The 15875-nt window shown below is 47.8% G+C and overlaps 1 pseudogene; it reads left to right on the forward strand.

Moving 5' to 3' along the window:
* Positions 1 to 2714: 2714 nt before the first annotated feature.
* LOC140691662 (alpha/beta hydrolase domain-containing protein 17A-like) lies at positions 2715 to 15518 on the forward strand (annotated as a pseudogene).
* The last annotated feature ends 357 nt before the right edge of the window (positions 15519 to 15875 follow it).

Below are 15875 nucleotides of genomic sequence, written 5' to 3' on the forward strand. Positions count from 1 at the left end.
TCTAACACGTCAACTGTGCAAGCAAGGCATTGTCTCTGCTTTTTGGGGCCAGGACACAGGGTTGCGGACACACTGGTGCCTGCTTGCAAAGCAGTTACTAAGCACAGTTCTTCGTGGTGGCTGGGGTCTGTTACAATTTGTTAACCCTGTCATGGGCTCCCACAGTAAATACCAGTGACAACCAGGCAACCAGCTCAGAAGCGAGGACTGAGGGAAATGCATGCCCACCCTTGTTACTCTTTAATACAAGGCTCCATACTTCAAAGGAGGATATCAAAGGGGGATTGTGACTGAAAAATAAATAAAACATCATCACTCAGAGTTAGAAGAGCAGTGTATGGAACTATCTATAAGTTGAAAAACGTGGAGTCACATCTTGTACAGATTTGTGAGTGAGGTGTTGACACACAGAACTTACTTGACTCACAGACAACAATTCAACCAAGGTTTTGAGAAGGTATCACTTTCAAAAGAATCGCTTGAACTACAAGAGGCTGACTGTTCAAGACTTAAAACGGCCTTTTTGATGGCCATTCCCTAACTTCTGTAAACAGGAAGCAGGTTAGAAGTCTGCATTTGCCCAAAATAATATATTCTGCAGTGTGTTCTCATCTGTGGTTGAGGAGAAGAGTATCTTTCAGAAGATGGAGTCACGAGTCCTAGAGAACCAGGGGTTTAGGAGCCCCACCCTCAGGGCAGGGCCTGCACGTCTTCCCAGCGGGATCACAGACTTGCTCTGTCCCAGGATGGTGCTGCTCCCCCATCATTTCCTTCTGAAAGGGAGTGTTGATTATGGTTTTCTGGATTTGTGCAGCTCTTGCTTTTGTGTCTGTGTGAGCAAGGCAGAAAAATTGTCTTTATAGTTAATAGGTTTACAGAAAAAGAAGATCCGCGTAGAGACAGTGTTAAGATGCTCACCAATCCTAGCGCTGGGGCTTTGGGATTAGCTCCTTGGAGAAGAGGGTGAGAGTAGCTCTTGTGCATGGCAAGAAAACCAAGAGGGCAACTGGGTTAGATTGTATTACTGTCAAAGTATGCCCTCTCCTGATGAGTCCATCGTCACAAGACCTCACCCTGGGCCAAGCAGCAGTTTGGGGCCAAGAAGTATTTGTAGAGATGATGTGTGCTCCTTCTGAGAAAACGCCTTATGAGCTATCAGGTGGTTGTGACGCCACCTGCTTTGTTGTGCCAAGACTGCCGTAGATATTGGCTACTGATCTACCCCACGTCCATAAGTGAAGTGGAGGGACAGGCAGACTTTGGCCAATGTTAAGCCTATGTCTCTGTTTGCCACTGAGATTTTGAGACTGTTTATCACTGCAGCACAAGGTAGGAGAATCTAACCAATGCACCAAAAAATTAGTAAGGAAGAATCCATGTCTATACCACAGGCAATAAGGCTGGTGTTAGTGGTGATAATCACTGAACATGGAAAGCAGGTATGTGACCTGTCCACTGATTCAACCAACACTTACTGAAGACAACAACTGTATTCAGGAACTGCGCTATTATTGTTATGATTTCTGATGTCCAGAAATGCACATGAGCAGGTTTTCTTATTGTGAAGCACTGGAAATTAATGATCTAAGACTAAAAGAAAAATAGCTTTGCAAGGGATATATCAAAATTACTGCGTCATCGTGGGCAGCATGTGCCGCTGGGAACCAAGTGTAAAAGTACGCAGGGTATTTCAGGTGAGAGTCGAGAACCTGTCATTAAGTCTGGTAGTAATTTGGAAGGATGCCCCACATAGGCAGCTTGCAGATCAATCTGCAGAAGGCCTAGCCAGCATGTCTTTTCCTCATGGATTTGAGGTTCTGTGGGTCACATGAATACACACGGGTTTAGCAGGTCCCAAGGAAAGAGCCATGAATTCCCATATGCTAAAAAGCAGTTGGTTGGCTTAGAAGAAGTCCAATGGCATCCCTCATTCTTATACTAACATCCTTTTGAAAGAGACAACAGACAGAGAGGGCCCCAAACTGACGTAAGACACACAGCATGTGTGGAGGTGATGAAGCTCAGTGCCCTAGTGAGTGTGAGATAAATGGACATCGTGGCACAGAGACCAGCAAGTTGTGACATTTGGTGAAATCCTAAAGAGGGAAATGCTCATGTGGCCAAACATCAATATACTTCTATTAGCTCATTTATATAAGACAGTGGATTGAATGACTGAATTAAAAACACACAAAGAGCAGACCCCATTTTGATTTTGCAAAAAGAATTATTAGAAAATATAATTTTGTAATGTGGGTGGTACTAAGGGGACTGCAGACAAAGCTACTAGGCAAGTTCCAGGGACTTAAATACAAACTGCAGAGAGAGGTTTTCTTTAAGGATTGAGGTGAGAATCTGGAGACTCAGGAAGAGACATTGGTGTTATTTAGGAGAAACAGACACTCTGAGAGGAATTTCATAAGTTCCATTACTGTAAACAAAGTAGCATGAAGAGAAAGAAGACAGACTGGAGGAGATCAAGATGGTGAAGTGGGAGGTCAAGGAGCTCACCGCCCCCCACCCCCCAGACACAACTAAAATATACGTCTGCATGTGGAGCAGCTCTCACTGAAAACAAACTGGAGACAGGCAGAAAGACTCTTCTAGAACCAAGGCTGTAGAAAAGGATCCACACAGAGGCAGGTGGGGAGGGAGGGGAAGCAATCAGTTTGGGACCCAACTCCTAGCAAGTGACACAGAAGAGGAGGGATGTCATGGCCGTGGACTCCTCACTGGAGAATGAGGGGTCCAAGCACATATTGGGCACCCAAGCCGTGGGGTCCGACACCAGAAGGCAAGTCCCCTTAGCTGGTTTGAAAACTGCTGGGACTTACAGGAAGGCTGTAAGAAGCCTAGACTCTGCTCTTAGAGAATGGGTACACACAATTGCTTACTCTCCAGAGCAATCTGCAGAGGAAGTGGACTGAAACTGCCCGGGGCTCTGGCTGGTGTCTTGGGATGGCCCCAGCACCTCTCCTGGCCACACTGGGCATGCACTCCAGCCCCTCTTGCTCCAGGGCAGCTTCCCACTAGGGTGATGGCTGCTGTCACTGAGGGGAGTGAGCATTTGGAGGGGATGGGGCTGACTGAGACCCTGCACTGCATCTAAACTGGGCAAGGACAGCTGTTGCTGGAGCTTAGAGAGTGGCAGATCAGGACCAGCCTGGAGCTCTGCCTGATATGCTGGGACCCAGTGTCTGCTCCAGCCCCTCTTGTTCCAATCCTGCACCCCACGGGGGCAAAGGTGCCATTGCTGGGAGTGGGGAGAGTGCATGTAGATGGATTAGGACCAGTTTGGACCCTACCCTTATGACTTCTGCTCCAGCAACTTGGGACCAGGAAGCTGTGACTCCCACTGAGTAGCAGAGAAGCCCTGGCTCACACCTGCCTCTGGCTCTAGCCCCTCCATCTCCAGCCCCACCTCCCACCAAGGTGATAGCTGCTATCACCCCTGAGGGGAATATGTGACCCATACGCACTCCAGATCCTGCTCCCCGCCAAAGCCACCAGGTCCAAAGGCTGCAGAGAGAAGCTAGCACACAAGGACACTACTTCAGTACCAGGAGAGGTCACTGCTCCTTCTAATTTCATAAAGACAGAGTAAGCTCAACAAAATGAGAAGACAGAGAAATTTCTTTCAAACAAAAGAACAAGAATAAATCCCTGAAAGGAACGACAAATGAAACAGATAAGTAATCTACCAGGTAAAGAGTTCAAAGCATTAGTAATAAGAATGCTAAGTGAATTTGGGAAAAGAATGGATGAAAACAGTGAAAATTTTAACCAGGAAAATATAAAAAAAGAAAATATAAAGAAGAATCAGTCAGAGCCGAAGAATAAAGTAATTGAAAACAAACAAACAAACAACAAACACTGGAAGGAATTAACATCAAAGTCATACAGAAAAATAGAAAAATATTTTGATCTGAAATATAGAATAATGGAAATCATTCAGTCAGAATAGCAAGAAGAAAAACAAATTAAAAAAAATTGAAGACCGTTTACGGGACCACTGAGACAACATCATGTGAACTAACAAGTGTGGTACAGGGGTCCCAGGAGGAGAAGAGAGGGCAAAAAGTGTAGAAAATGAATTTGATGAAATTATGGCTGAAAATTCCCAAAGCTGAAGAAAGAAACAAATTTCCAGGTTCAGGAATCTCAGAGAGTCCAAAACAAGATGAACCAAAAGAGACTCACGCCAAGACATGTCACATTTAAATTGGTAAATATTTAACTTAAGTAGAGAATTTTAAAGGCAGCAGGAGAAAAACAAAGAGTCACATAGAGGGAACTCCCAAGGCCATCAGCAGATTTTTCCACAGAAGCTTTTCAGGCCTGAGGGGAGTGCCATGTTACATGAAAGTGCTGACAAACCCACAGCCAACATCATACCCAACAGTCGAAAGCCAAAAGCTTTTCACTTCTTACAAGGAGCAAGGATGCCCAATTTTGCCACTTACATTTAACATAGTACTGGACCACAGTGCTAGCCAGAGCAGAAAAGAAAAAAATACAAAATGTATCCAAATTGGAATGCAGGAAGTAACATTGTCATTATTCACAGATGACATGATACTATATGTATAAAACCCTAAAATCTCCACCCAAAAAGTTATTAAAATGAATAAATGAATTCAGTAAAGTTGTAGGATACAAGATTAATATACAGAAATCTGTTGCTTTTCTATACACAAATAATCAACTATCAGAAAGAGAAATCAAGAAATCAACCCCATTTAAAATCAGAAGAAGAAGAACAACAACAAAAAAACACCTAGGAATAAACTTAACCAAGGAGGAAAAAGACCTATACTCTGAAAGCTATGAAACACTGATGAAGGAAACTGAAGATGATATAAATCAATGAAAAGATAGCCAGTGTTCATGGATTGAAATGGTTAATACTGTTAAAATATTTATACTACCCAAAGCAATCTACAGAATTAATGCAATCCCTATCAAAATATTCATGACAGTTTTAACAGGAATAGAACAAGTAACCCTAAAATTTAAACAAAACACACACACACACACACACACACACACAAACTCAAGAGCCAAGGCAATCTTGAGAAAAAGAACAAAGCTGGAAGCATCACACTCCCTGCCTTCAAACTATACTACAAAGATACAGTCATCAAAAAAAGTTTGGTGCTGGCACAAAAACAGAGAAGTAGATCAGTGCAACAGAACGGAGAGCCCAGAAACAAACTCACACACTTGGTCAATTAATCCATGACAAATGAAGCATGGGTATTCATTGGGGAAAAGACAGTCTCTTCGTTAAGTGGTGCTGGGAAACCTGGACAGCCAAAGGTAAATGAAACTAGAACATTTCACAGCATATACAATAATAAACTCAAAATGGCTTAAAGACCTAAATATAAGACTAGAAGCCATACAATTCCTACAAACATTAGGCAGATAATCTTTGGCATATATCACAGCAATATGTTTTTGGTATCTGTCTCCTCAGCAAAGGAAATGAAAGCTAAAATAAACGATGGGATCTAAATAAACTTAAAAGATTTTGCATAGCAAAGGCAAACATTAACAAAATGAAAAGACAATCTACTGAGTGGGAGAAAGTATTTCCAAATTATATGATAGATAAAGGGTCAATATCTGAAATATATAAGCAGCTCATACAACTCAAAAGTCAACTAAACCCAAACAACCCAATCAATAAAATGGGCAGAAGATCTGATGGACATTTTTCCAAAGGGGACAAGCAGATGCCAACAGGCACTGAAAAGGTGCTCAGCAGCACCCGTCATCAGGGAAATGCAAATCAAAACCACAGTGGGATATCACCTCACACCTGTCAGAATGGCTAGAGTCAGTAAGACCGCAAATAACAAATGCTGCTCAGGATTTAGAGAAAAAGGAAAAGATATGCACACATCTCAGTATTCATAGCAGCCTTATTTACAGTTATCAAGATATGGACGCAACCTAAGTGTCTGTCAACAAATGAATGGATAAAGAAGATGTGGTATAAGTATACACACACACACACACACACACACACACACACTGGACTATTTTTCATTTATGAAAAGATTGAAACTTTGCCATTTGCAACAGGCAGTATAGATGGATCTGGAGGGTATTATGCCTACTGAACTAAGTCAGACAGAGAAAGTCAAGTATTGTATGTAGAATCACACATACGTGGAATATAAAAAATAAAGCAAGCAAACTGCTGAATATAACAAAACAGAAACAGACTCACAGATATAGAGAACAAAATCATGGTTACCAATGGGGGAGGGGAGGGGAGGGCATGATAGGGCAGGAGATAAGAGACACAGCTACTAGGGATGAAATAAATAAGATAGCAGGGTACACTGTACGACACAGGCAATGTAGCCAATGTTTTATACTAACTTTAAGTGGACTGTAACCTATAAAAGAATTGAATCACTATGTTGTACACCTAAAGCTAGTATAATCTCCACAGATATTTTTAAATGTCAGAGAAGAATACATAAGCTGGTTACTTACAAATGCAACAAATTGCTGAACTGTCAGACTTTCACAATGCAATACAGGTGGAGAGCGGATCTTTCAGTGTATATTGTTGTTCCACAGCATTTCATGTCAGACAGCCTTTTGGCAGTAAATAATAGTACTCATATCTATTCTCAGTTAGCTTTTTATGTATTTACAGGTGATAAGAACTAAGGAAAAGCTTCTTGCAGTGTGAAAAGACTCAAAGCTAATAACAGCCATTTGCCCCAAGTCAAGACTCTGCTCTGTGCACAACAGTAGAAAGACACGTGGTCTAGTAGGTATCACTTCTGACCTCTTCCTTAGACTGTACTTCATCATGAGATTCTACTCCAAAAATAGTGGGATATAACGAATGTTCAGCAACAAATAAAAAGGTTATGAAGACCAGAGAGCTGTCCTTACCCTCCCCTTTACAACGAATGAATCCATTACACTTCTGCTTTGAAGAGTAAAGCAATGTATGTCAAAATCATTTTGGAGGCAACAACATAAAAACAGGGTCACAAATTTCTTTAAAGGTCACAGGATTTCTGCATCCCTATTGCTTTCTAAGTGTCCTTGCTTTCTTGCTTCACTCTAAAAAAACAAACACAAAACCCAAAAACTGAAAATCAGAGTGATGTAGGGTGGGTGTAGTTTATGCAATAAAGACGAAGCAAAGAGCTAAGTCGAAGCCTTTCGTCTCTAAATCAGAAAAGATGCAAGTTAACATATTTCAGGGTTATATAAAATTTATATAATAGGTATGTGTATGTGTTTTGTTTTCCACTTTACCTGACTTTTCTAATTAAGCTATGACTTTTCTAGCCTGGTATTGTCAAATAATGCGATCTATAAAACACATCGCTGGCTGCCGCGGAGAGAGCGCGCCCAGCCCGCCGTGATACCCGCGAGCTCAGGGCGCCTCCTCTCGCCGCGGCCCCGGGTCCGGTCCGGCCGCCCCGCATCTGCTACTGGGGCTGCTGAGCCGGAGCGGGCGCTGGGGCGCGCGGGCACAGGAGCCGGGGGTGGGGGGGGTGCAGCGTCGGACAGGTCCCCCCCAGACGATGGCGGGGACGGGCAGGACCCGCACGCCAAGCACCTGTACACGGGCACGGGCACGCGCGGCATCCAGAGCGCCGCGCACTGCGTCATGTTCTCCGCGCCCTGGTAACTGGCTGCACCGCCGGCCTGGGGCTCCACGGGCGCGGATGGGGCGCGGGGAGGCGCGGGGTGGGCGGGCGCGGTCCGGGACTGAGAGGGAGAGGGCTGTCCCTGAGTGCCCAACCGTTAAAGGCCGTCCCTCAGGCTCCTGTAACCCCCACCCTTCCCCGCTATACTCGCACCCAGGGAAGGGGAGGGGGTCGTCGCCCCTCCTGGTAGCCGGGAGCCCAGAACACACCTGTGCCCCGCGCCCCAGCCTCCAACTTCTGCGCAGGCGGGAGGCAGCAGCCTGATGTGAGGCTGGGACCCGGGGACCATGTGCGGCCGCCCAGCAACCGGGGGTCCGGCATGGACATTTGGACTTTGGATCCCCTTAGCTCGCCGCCAGGCAGATCCCCAGATTGAGGGTTTAATTGCAAACCAGGAACTCGCGAAGGCATGATTTCCCACTCTGTGCGTTCCTGAGGTGGGAAGAGGGTGCCTGCATTCCCCCGAGTTCTGGAGGCCCTGCCACAGCTCCACGTGGGAGGGAAGCTGTGCTTTTGGTGACAGGACCCACTGGCCCTGGACCCAAGGTTGTCCTCTGGCACCTGCTCCCCTCTGCTCTCTTGGAGCCTGGTCATCTGCAAAGTGTAAGATGGGAAAGGTCACCACCTTGAATTTATGGCCCCTCCTAGCATGGCTCTCAGGTGGGGCTTCAGTGTGTGCTCCCTGCCAACCCCAGAGGCCCTGTCCTGGGACTTGTCCTAGGAGAAGGACTTCCTGCCATTCACACCTGCACGGGGAGTGAACGCCTTGCTCTCAGGGCCTAGATGCCCGGGATGAAGGAGGGTCCCCGTGGGCCAAGCCGACAGCCAGTCTCGCGGCCCAAGGCCGTTTGCAGACTTACGCAGAACTTGGCAGCCCTCCCCAGAGTGGGAGGGGCCCCTTGAGATGTGCCGAAGGGAAGCAGGAAGGGATGGAGAGCAGACGCCCAAGAGAAGCAGCCTGTTCAGAAAACGCGCTGGTGGAGGGTGGAGGAAGCGTTTCCTCTTTCTCCCCATATTCTGGCTCTTATTTCAGTTCATTTGGAGTTAAATCAACACGTTTTGGTCAGGGCCAGAGCTGTCATTTATTAACAATGTACTATGGGATCCATTGTGTTTCAAGTTCGCAAGAACAAACCGACTTGAATTTTTAGACCTGCCAGTGGTATAGAGAATAACTTTGTGGCATAAAATAACTGATACGGATAATTTCTTTGTGAAGGCTTATTCTCAGATTAGCTATTCCAACTAAATATACTAGTTAACGGGAGCCAATTTCAGTGGAATAAATCTGTCCAGGTTTTTTTTTTTTAAAGAGTAGCTGACATGTAGACATAGTAAGTCCATAAAAAAAAAAAAAAGAAAACAAAAAACAAAAAAACTCATTGCTGGCAGACCTAAAGTGAGGCTGGAGCTTCACACAGTGGTGGCAGATTATAAATTGGTCAAAGGTTTTTAGAAAACATAATGCCCTTGGAAATATGAGTACATTTTGAGCATTTCTAGGCATATCTCCTAAGGAAATAATTCCTTAAAATTTAGAGAAAAGATTTCATGTAAAAATGTTTAAAGCCGACCATGTGTATACATCATGACAAATCAGTGGACTAAATGATGGTGGCAGAAGTAACACACACACACACAGATATAGACATATGATCAAATTTTATGCAGTTATTGAAGTAAATGGAATATTAAACAGCATAGAAAAAAGTCCTAAAATAATGTTTAGATGATAGAATAGGTTACAAACCTGTATATTGAAAATTATTCCAGTAAATGTAATAATAATTTGAGAAACATCACCAAAACATATTGTTGGATGCTAAATGATTTTCGCTTACTTTTCTTCATAAGGTTTTACTCTTTCTCAAAATTTTTAGGTGTATAATGTTTTTGAATCAGAAAAAAACCTAAGGTTTGAAATTATTTTATACTACAATTGTGTGAAAAAACATCTTGATAGCTTTATTCAAATGAATAATTAGACATTTTTCTAAATTTAACATTTTCTCCCAGTCTGAGAACATTTTGCACTGAGAAGTTTGGGAAGAAGGTGCAGATTTTCTGAAAAATAATTTTTATTCTCTGTAGGACCTTGTCTCTGTAAGCCTAGGTAAGATATTCTAGAACAGAAAGAATATGTGTCAAAACTTTGTACCAGGAGCAACTAGTATAGATTAAGAACAAAGAAGGTAGAATTAAGAGCTCTTCCAAGACTTCAAATAATGAATAGCTCCGTTTCCTCTTTTGTAAAATGAGGGATTTTGACTGATTAATCTACATATATATTCTTTCATTTCTGACAGAGCATGCTTCTACCGTATTATCTCCAAAACCTGTAATTAGTTTCCAAATTTGCCTCTGCAGAAATAGTCCCTCTGGAGTTACTGCTGTGGGGGGAGGATGAAAATCCTGGTGCCTTATGAATGCTCTTCATTGCACAGCCTTTTCCCCTGTGGCCCACAGTCTCCTTCCAAATTTCTCAATCTCACCTTTCAGAAGTTTTTACTTTTACAAGAAGTGGAATTATTTTAAACGAACCATTTGTTTAAGCTTCAAGAAATTATCATTTTGATTTCAAACCACATAATTTTATTCTTGCTGTTTCACTTTGCTTTGTCTTCCTTCAGATATGAGAGCAGAGCGCATTTCCCTCGTTGTGTCAATTATTTTGCATTCCAGTCACTTATTGGTGACTGTTGGGGGCTCCACATGTGTTTCACATAAAGTTGCCTGGTGTGAAGGTCCTCTGGTGTGAAATGACAAACTCCTTGAAAGTTAAAGACAAGGTGCTTGCACTTTGTCTAAAAACAGACATAACTGGAATGAACAGAAATTTACAGCAGCCGAGGGTACATCCTAACAGCAAACCGTGCAGTCGTGGATGAAGGAACAGTGGTCAAGAGCAACTCTCTCCACAGAGAGATTCCAAAAAACAGGACATAACTTCTCTAAAAAGCCTCGCTCTCCCCCCAACCGCACTCATGCTTTTTAAACTCAGCCCCAGGACCCCTCACCACTCTAATCTCCTTCCCATCTCTTCCTTTTTCGAGGGAGAACCCATCTGACGGTGCCCCAGCCCCACACCCGCAGCCCCTGAGCCATCACCCGTAGTAATGCCCAAAAAACCCCAGGAGTGACAGCTGCCAGACAACAAAGCCGTCCTCCTGGGAAGAAGTGGGCAGAGAAGAGGGCACACACCGGTTAGTGGTGGCTTAGTTATTTCCTTTTCTCTCGTCCCCTCAGGGACATGAATGCTGGTTTTGCTGCTGCTGCCCTGGCTACGGTTCCTTCCAACTTCTGTCTCCTCATCACACGGTCACGATGCTGAAAACAGCAGCGTGGTGACCAGATGATGTCATGGCCCCGGTGGGGCTGTGGGCACCATCCAGCCTGGTGCAGGCAGCGCAGACTGGACAGCTGTTGAGAATTTTATAGTTTTACAAAAGACACTAAATTTATTTTGCTTTCTGCTGTCACTGCATAGTGTCAATGACAACTTACCCTCATGCGGGGCCACCATGTACACCAACCCCACTGGGGGTCACTAGTGCCTGGAGTCTTCGCTCGCCCCTGTTAACTAGGGTCCGTGGTTCTCCAACTATGTGGGGAAAACAGAGATGTCAGGGGAGGAAGTAACCACGTGCTTCACTTCATGCAAGGTCGCCTTCTGTCTGGTGTTGAGTTGTGTCTACTCAGTGCTTCCTGCCCGCAAAGAACTCAGCTTATTTATTGAGTTAATCGGTTTCTTTTTGGGGAGGAAGAGGTAATTATGTTTGTTTGTTTATTTAATGGAGGCACTGGGGATTGAACCTGAGACCTCGTGCATGCTAAGCATGTGCTCTGCCACTGAGCTACAGCCTCCCCCAAAACTCAGTTTTTTAATCTTCTGTTTATATTGAAATATCCCAATGCACGTACAACCAAATGGCTTGCTACTTGCTTTGCACCTTAACAGGGTATGGACATTTTCACAGACTTTTTTTTTTTATTTGAATAGGGATAGCATGACAAAAAACAGTAGTTTTTGTTTTATTTTTTGCCTTGGTGACACAGGTCTATCTAGAGACTTGCTTGCTATGGAAGATTTGTTACAAACAGTAGTGTGGAAGTGTGGGTGTGTGTGTGTAAATTTGTTGGGCCTTTTTCTTTTTTTCTTCCTTAAACCCTATTTTCCACCTTTGATGAGCCAGGAAAGAGTAAATTCCTCATAGACCAATAGCTCTTCTACATGTAGGAGATTTATAAAGTGTGAATTGGAGGTGTTGTGCCCATATAGAAATGGACTTCTTTAGGCTGAAATGTTTTAAATTTTAAAAATCTTCTTCAGAAAAAGTTTGCCATGTTTGTGTTTACATTTCAATAAATGAGGAGAAATACAATTTTCATTTCTGTCTTATTTTTGTGAAAAAGCGCCCTTCGAGATGTAGTCTTTTTTTCTGACCATCTGAGAATTTTAACTTGTGTCACAAGTATTGGAATTTAGCATGTAGAATCCAGAAGTTGCCTTAGAGACGCAAGGCTTGTCACATGTCTCCCAACAGGGTCAGAATTTTATTTTATTCTGCAGTCAGCAACGTGAGAACAGTTAACCTGCAAGTTACCAAGCAGTAAGACTTCTCTTACGATATGCTGTTTGATTTGGATATGGAATACTAGGAAGTAAATTGTAACTCAGGGGTAGAGCCCGTGCTTAGCATGCACGAGGTCCTGGGTTCAATCCCCAGTACCTCTGTTAAATATAATAATAAATAAATAAGCCTAATTACCTCCCCCCAGAAAACAAAGCACTGACCTCCTAGGTCCACTCCAGCTGCAGTGTGAGCGCGGGCAAGCCCTCCGAGCCGAGCCTCCATGCTGACATCTATGCTGCCCAGCAGGCCCTGCGCACCAGGTGAGCTCTGCACTGCAGCGGGTTAGGGGAGGGCAGGCAAGCATTGCCTTACAGGTGACCAGACCAGGTGTAACCAGGTGGTTGCAAGGTGCGCCCCTCAGGCACTCAGGCTGGCTTCCTTGGGGAGGGAGGAAGCCCAAGGGGGTGGGCCTGTAGGAAAGGGAGCCTGTTTGTGGCCACCCTGGGCCACAGGGCAAGGCCTGGCCTTGTGTGTTCTCTGTGTGGTGACAGCCAAGTGCGGGGAGGTGGGTGGGCGGGCTTCAAGCGTCCCTGGGGCTGGCCCCTCCTGGGAGCCCCTTGCCTGAGCGGAGGCGGTGACAGGGCCTGGCACTGGTCTCCATAGGAGTGGAGGCTCCACTTGGATGGAGAGGGGTGGGTGTAGGCCCCTCCCAGTTCAGGAGGTGGTGTGTGAGGCCTGTGTGAAAGGGCTCAGCCCCACCCCCCAACCAGGCTGTGGTAGCTCTTGGGGGCGGGGTAGGTGGGGCAGGGCCTCTGTGTCAGGTGCTGGTAATGGATCATGGTCACATCCTGAGGGCAGGGCTCCTCTGGGCCTGGAAGGCTCCCTTGGGCAGCTTAGTACCCAGCACAGAACTGGTGGCTGGTGGGAGGTCAGCGAGCAGAAGCTGGGTCCTCCGCGGGCATGGTGTCCAGCACACACCCACGGGCCTAACTCAAGACAGGGCCATTGTGGTCTGGTCTACACATCCTTCCCTGGACCCCACCACCCTGGTCATGCAGACCCAGGCGGACTCTTCCACCCCTGTGCTCACTCACCGAAGCACAGTGGCTCCGTCTCAACCAGCATGTGCAGAGTGCAGAGTGTGGCCCTGCGCCCCGGGCTGCTCTAGAGGGAGACGCACCCAGCCCCCACCCTCCTGGAGACTGTGCCCTCTGCCTCCACAGGGCTGGCTGCCCCAGCTCTGCCCTGCCTGGCCCACTGGAGTGACCAGCCCGTGCCAGGACCAAAGCCCACCTGCCCTGGGGAGGCGGGGGCCCTGGTGCCATAGTGATGCCCTAGCAGTCCCTGATGCAGGCCCTAAGAGTGGGGTCCCCTGGCAGTGGGGACCTGTGCTGGGTGGCATGGTGCAGGTATGTGTCCAACCTCGGCTGCTTCAGCCTCTCGCCGCTGGCTCGGGGGGGGGTCACTGCAGAATCACACCCCACATAGGGATGAGAGTTCTGAGTTCCATCTGTTGGTCCTTCTACCAGCCTTGACCTCCAGAGACCAAATCCCTCAGCCCCAACAGCTGAGAATAAGCAGGAGGGAGGGAGGCTTGGGCCCGGGCCATGATCCGGGGCTGGGGAGGCCTGGAAGAGCCAAACTATCCGGCACCTGCCACGTTTGTCCAGGTGGAGATGGCCAGGTTGCAGCTGGGGGTCCCTGCCTGGAGCTGGGTGATTGGACTGGGCCAGGGCTTGGCACAGCGGTGCTCACAGTGAACCAGAGAGCCGGCCTGGGAGGAACAGCCAGGGTAGTGGGCACAAGACCAAATGGCATCCCCGAGGCCTGGAGGTTTGTCTGGGGGTTTGGGCCAGAGGACAGGAACACTGCAGATGGCCCCTGGGTGGACAGGGAGATGGACAGTCTGGCTGCCCAGGTGAGATACAGCCCTTCCCTGGCCACTGAGAGGAGAGGCTCCTTTGGGATCAGGGTCATGGGTGTGTGGGAGGAAGGCCACAGAGACCTCCAGCACTGGAAGGTGGTGAATGGTCCTCGTGTGGTCAGGAAGGAGCACCTGGTGGTATGGTGCTGGATCAGCCGTGCTGGTGTGGGGCTAGGGGAGCTTGGGGTGGCGGGTGGGCCCCAGGACCTGGCCACTGGTAGGGGAGGGGCCCAGAGAAGGAGGTGGCAGCCACCCATTTTCCCTCAGGAGCCGTTGTTCCTGCTCACCTGTGTTGTACTAACCTAACTGGGTATGGGGACACTGAGGGGTTGCAAACTCGCTGAGGCATCAGAGGATACAGCTGCCTCCAATCGCCACCCCACAGCTTGCGAAGAGGGTGGATGAGGGTGGGGGTGAGGGCTGCTGGAAGACACGCCCCCTTCCAGTGCGACCAGGAAGGGCTGTCCAGTTCAGAACAGCAGAGACAGGAAAGTCCCAAGCAGGTTCTGCATGTGGCCCTGGTCAGGCATGTGTAGGGGTGGGGACAGCTGGATGACCAGGAGGAGCGGGTGGGGCCCTTACAGGTGCACTGCCCAGGTGTGATCAAGTAGATACTCTCTAAGAAACGTCAGAGTGGGGTGGCTGTCGGCCAGCTCCCCTCACACCTATCTGGGTTCTACCTCCTGTATTGGTCCGACCGCCTCCTTGGTGTTGGGGTTGGGGGTCAGGGGAGGGTCCTGGGCCGAGCCTAAGCGTGGAGAATAGGGGACTGCCCCAGGAGGGCGGGCAGTGGGAGGGGTGTGCGCGCGTTGTGTCCCAGCTGATCCTGCCCCCACCGCTGCCAGGTACGGCATCAGCCGGGACAGCAACATCCTGTAGGGGCAGAGCATCCGCACGGTGCCCGCCGTGGACCTGGCTTCACGCTATGAGTGCGCCATGGTGGTGCTGCACCTCGGGCATGCGCATCGCCTTCCCCGACACCAAGAAGACCTACTACTTAGACGCGTTCCCCAAGTGAGCGCGGGGCGGGGACCCAGGGGGCGGGGCCTCAGCGGGGGTGGGGCGCGGAGGCCTAACGTGACTCCCAGACCGCACAGCATGGAGAAGGGGCCCAAGCTGACGTCGCCGGTGCTCATCATCCACGGGTTGGAAGACGAGGTGGCCGACTTCTCGCACGGGCTGGCGCTCTACGAGCGCTGCCCCAAGGCCGTGGAGCCTCTGTGGGTGGGGGCCTCCGGGCACAACGACATCCAGCTCCACAGCCAGAACCTGGAGCGCCTGCACTGCTGCATCTCCCAGGAGCTGCCCCAGCCGGCGCGCCTAGCCTAGCGGCCGCCCAGCCACACCCAGACCTCAGCAGTAAGGAGGGGGCGCCAGGACCCCGCGCCGTTCCCGGGGGGCTGCATGTGAGCCCCCGGGTGCTCCACACCCTCGAAGCAACCGGCTGGCAGGAGTCGGGACCTACCCCAGCCCAGGGACCGTGGACAATGTACAGGCGACGGAGCTATGCTCTCATTTCCTTTTGGAAACAGAACGATAGAAGAACGTGAAAGTGGAAATTAAGGATTTAAAAATTTTAGAATAATAATAAAATAAAATAACATAAAAGGAAAAAAACCTAGTTGAGTAAACCTGAATGCAAATAAAAGGATAATAAGATGTAAGAGAGACACACGCAAGGCTCTA

The sequence above is a fragment of the Vicugna pacos genome, chromosome 36 (assembly GCF_048564905.1).
Source record: "Vicugna pacos chromosome 36, VicPac4, whole genome shotgun sequence".
In the NCBI taxonomy this organism is placed as follows: domain Eukaryota; kingdom Metazoa; phylum Chordata; class Mammalia; order Artiodactyla; family Camelidae; genus Vicugna; species Vicugna pacos.